This window comes from Fringilla coelebs, assembly GCF_963513975.1.
Source record: "Fringilla coelebs genome assembly, chromosome: 19".
NCBI lineage: Eukaryota > Metazoa > Chordata > Aves > Passeriformes > Fringillidae > Fringilla > Fringilla coelebs.
The window spans coordinates 8,480,747-8,484,771 of record NC_140045.1 but is presented as its reverse complement, the minus strand read 5'-3'; the positions used below and the strand labels follow the sequence as shown (position 1 = coordinate 8,484,771).

At 43.9% G+C, this 4,025-nt stretch overlaps 1 long non-coding RNA gene across 1 annotated transcript in view; it reads left to right on the top strand.

The window, feature by feature from the left end:
* Positions 1-3,421, top strand: part of LOC311161059 — a 4,578-nt gene extending 1,157 nt beyond the window's left edge. The window contains exons 1-3 of the long non-coding RNA XR_014616619.1: positions 1-29; positions 1,894-2,003; positions 2,118-3,421. The exon at positions 1-29 is cut by the window's left edge and continues 1,157 nt beyond it. This is a non-coding gene — a long non-coding RNA (uncharacterized lncRNA). The remainder of the gene's footprint in view (positions 30-1,893; positions 2,004-2,117) is intronic.
* The last annotated feature ends 604 nt before the right edge of the window (positions 3,422-4,025 follow it).

The following is a 4,025-nucleotide window of genomic DNA, read 5'->3' as shown; positions in this document are numbered from 1 at the left end:
CCTCACCTCATGCAACTCACCCCAAGAAGGTGTTTGGGTATTTGGTATTTTTAAAGGTGACAGAGAGAGCAGGTTAAATTAGGTACAAAGAAGAAATTCTTCCCAGTGAGGCTTGTGATGTCCTGGCATGGATTGCCCAGAGAAGCTGTGGCTGCCCCATCCCTGGAAGTATCTCAGGCCAGCTTGGATGGGGCTTGGAGCAACCTGGTCTGGTGGAAGGAGTCCGTACCCATGTCAGGGGGTTGGAACTGGATGATTGTTAAGGTCCCTCCCAGCCCTAGCCATTTTATGAGTCGGTTTGGAAGAGTGACACATGTAAGATGCTGAAATACAGTCAGATATCCCAGAGAGTCATCTGAATTGTCCTAGAGATATACAGCTCAGTCAGAGCTAGAGGAAACCACGAAGGCTGAGAGTGACCCTGTTGGGTCAGATGGCTGCTCACTTTCTTAGGCTGAGTTGTGCTCACTCCAGAGCCAGAACTCCCTCGGCCAGGGGGAGGCTCTGAACAACATACCTAGCATCAGGTGAGCCGTGGGGTGGGTCACACTCTTTCCGAGAAGGGACTGTCACCTTCATTTGTCTTGTCTGGAAATTGCTCTGAAAAGAAGCATTTTGTGAGCCTGAACAAAAACACTGGGGAGCGCTCAGCAGTGAATTCTTTCACATGCTGCCTTTTTGTTTTGTATGATTTTCAACGTTTCTGGCAAAAACATTTCCTCTGACTGTTTTCCTTCTAGAAACAGCCTTCTTCCAGACAGAGCTACTCTGACACTATTTAGCTGGGTAGACACAGGGCTATTTAAAACACAGAGCTGGAACGCTTGTCTCATTCCAAGACAAGCAGGGAAGGGGAGGGTGCGCACTGCTGAGTGCAACCTTGTTCGTCCCTGGGAGGTTTGTGCCTGCATCATGCCGATTTGTGTTGAATTTAAGGCTTCTGGGGATGAAGTCTGTGGCAAAATCTGACAAGATTTTTTAGAAGCTACTAGTTCACAGCCTTAAATATTTATGATTTTTGGCTGCCAGGTCTCACATACATTGCGGTCAGCAGTTTAATTATTTACCAGGCTCTGTACAGTACCTTTCAAGCAGCAACCATCAAATCTGACATTTTGATAATGTGAGGGTAATTGGGTATTTTTTTTCCTTCCCCTCCCACCAGCTCCAACCCCCTATTCTGCCAGGAGATGCAGAGTCATAGCTCTGCTGGCTTGGCTTCCCGCCATCTCACTGCTCCTTTAAAACCCCTACCTCCCATTGAAGGAACTCAGTGTCCTGTTCACCAGGAGGACGTCAATGTTTCTATGGAAACTCTTCCCAAAGATTCTTGCTCCGCGCTGCTGCTGCTGCGTATTGTATGACTGGCTTTGTGCACTGCAATTCATTATCCAGGCTGTGACGAAAAGGGAGCAGCTTTCTGCCCAACAGGAAAAAGCATTAAAGGAAAAAAAAAGACCCAAAACACTAAGCCCCCTGCTCCACCACCTTAATATTAATCAAATAAGCCACTAAAACCAAAGGTGCTTAAATCGTTTGGCATTTGAGTTATGAATGGAATCTGCTTGCCTATGCTCCTTGCAGTGAAAAATACCCTTTCCTGAATAATTAACTTAGCTGAAGAAGCTTATAAATTCTTTGTAAGGTCCTTTTTCCTTCCAAGTAGTGAGAAGAAAATTTTCCACCCCTCACAATTGCAATCCCGATGATGGATGAGTGTCACGTAGGTAACAAATGTGCCTGAGCAGGAACCCTCTGCATGAACTGCGCGAGGACAGGGGAGGCTCAAACCCAGGTTCAGATTTTGCATTTGAATTAATATCTGCAAAGGGGATGCAGAACTAATAGGCTGAAGAAAAATTCACATTAATTTCTCATTTGCCTCAATAACAGGAAATATCTGGGACCAGCGGAGAACATGATGACAACGTTTACAGACATGTCCCTTACTAATGATGTCCAAAGGTGGCCTGATTACTCACCCCTTTGCAGATGAGCTCCAGGTATTACACGCTTGACAGGTAAAATGGTCTAGATTTTGTTCCTACCTCTATCACAGATTTGCTGTTGTTTTGTATTCAGACATCACTGTTAACTTTGAAAATCTGAATTTCTAGGTGGTGCTCTGAAGAAGCCTGGAACTTGATTTTCTTGACTTCCCACTGGATCACTGATGGGCTATTGGCACCTCAGGCTATCAGATTTCAGGTGTCCCAAAGCATGTACCTCAAACCCAAGGTACTCAACTTGTGACACTTGCAGAAAGATAGCTCCTTAACTCAGCAGAACTTTGAGATCTGAAGAAAAACATTACACTCATCTACTATGCTGGGAACCAGCGCTGAGTAAAAACCTGAGTAAAGATGAGGATGAGAGGAGACAGGTATTTTATTTTTAAACCTTATGAATTTCTGAGTAGTTCTGCTTTCCTAGAGAGGAAGGCAGGGTTGGGAAGATCAGATTTTCAAACTCTGCTCCCTCCCTGATAACACACTAAAGACTTGTATTACCTTTAATTGATGTTTCTGAGTGCATCCTCATTGATTTACTCCAGCCGTGCTGTTTATGCAGGGAACATTCTATTCTCAGAGCATAATCTAGACCCATATGAACAATATAGATGTTTCCTGATAACATAATTTAGAAAGAGGAGATGTAATTGCTGCCTGTGCTGAATGCACAGCATCTCTCTGCTTGGCAGAGCACTGCAAGCTCATGATCCCTTTGGAATCCATACAGGGAGAAAAGTCCCAAATCCTTCAATGTGGTTCTCATTTTGTCATTTCCATCTTATTAAATATGCTGTTCCTTGTGCCTTTGATTTTAACTTCCTAAGAATAGCTCACGCTGAAATTATTTAGAAGGCTCTCAGAGGCTTTTAGATTAAATTCAGGGATCATGCCTGCAGAAATGTGTCTGTTTGTGGGACACAGGACAGCAGCAACTTGGGCATCGCTGCGGAAAAATGGGGAGGGGACCCAGAAAGTTCTTCCTCGTGCAACTTGTTCTTTTAAAAAGTGCAACAGAGCATGCTCTTGTTAAGGAATTCCTTTAAATACTTGAAGAGGAGGTTGAAAGTCATCTGACCTGCTCCAAAACCAGTTGACTTGGCTGTGCATAGTCCAATTGCTGTGATTTAAAATGAGTGGTTGGAGTGCTTTTGTCTTCTAAATCATCCTACAAGCATTGTGCTTCACTGTCTTCTCTCTGTTGGAAGGATATCCAGGGTGAGACATCGCAATTCAAGTTTTCATCTCTAGGGTCAAATCTGTCTCAAGTTCTATAATGCCTGGAAAGCACTGCCATGCAGTGGGGTTTGATGTGTCCCTCCACAGTGCAGTTAATCGAGATCCACAGCACAGACAAAAATCACCACTGTAATTGCTCTCTGTATCAGCTGCCTCAGGAAAATATAAAATAAAATCACAAATAAATAAAAATAAATGACTGAATTGGCTCTGGAGACTGAGTTACTCTCCTCTGTTATAGAGAGTGGTCCCTCCTGAGCAGTTTTCCACATTGCAAAGCCACCACATAATGGAACAATTCAGTTCCACTGACAGCCCTGGCTAAAATAGCCCTAGAGCAAGATAGGGAAGGTGTAGGTCACTACTAAGATGCTTGGCAGGGCTGGCAGTGAGAACTGTGCCAACACTATGAGTTTTTCAAATTACTTCAGTGAGACCAGGCTTAGCTTGCAAGCCTGGTGCAATTGTTCAGAGAGAAGCCGTTTTATATTTTGGATTCATGCTAATTGGTTATCAGCTTCTCCCTGTGTTCTGCAGCAGCAGCTTTCCTGGTGACCGTCTATTAATGGTCAGGTACAGGTTGGCTCTGGAATCCCTTGTCAGAAGAGAGGGCTCAACTCTCCAGCTTGTTTCTTTCCTGGGATCTGACAGAGCCTGAATTTAATTTGCTCTATGATCCTGGCTAAAGTCCCACTACACATAAAAATCATGCAATGCTTTAAACTCTTTAAGTATGGCCTTCAATAGGCCTTAAGAACAAGAAATACCCTTTATACT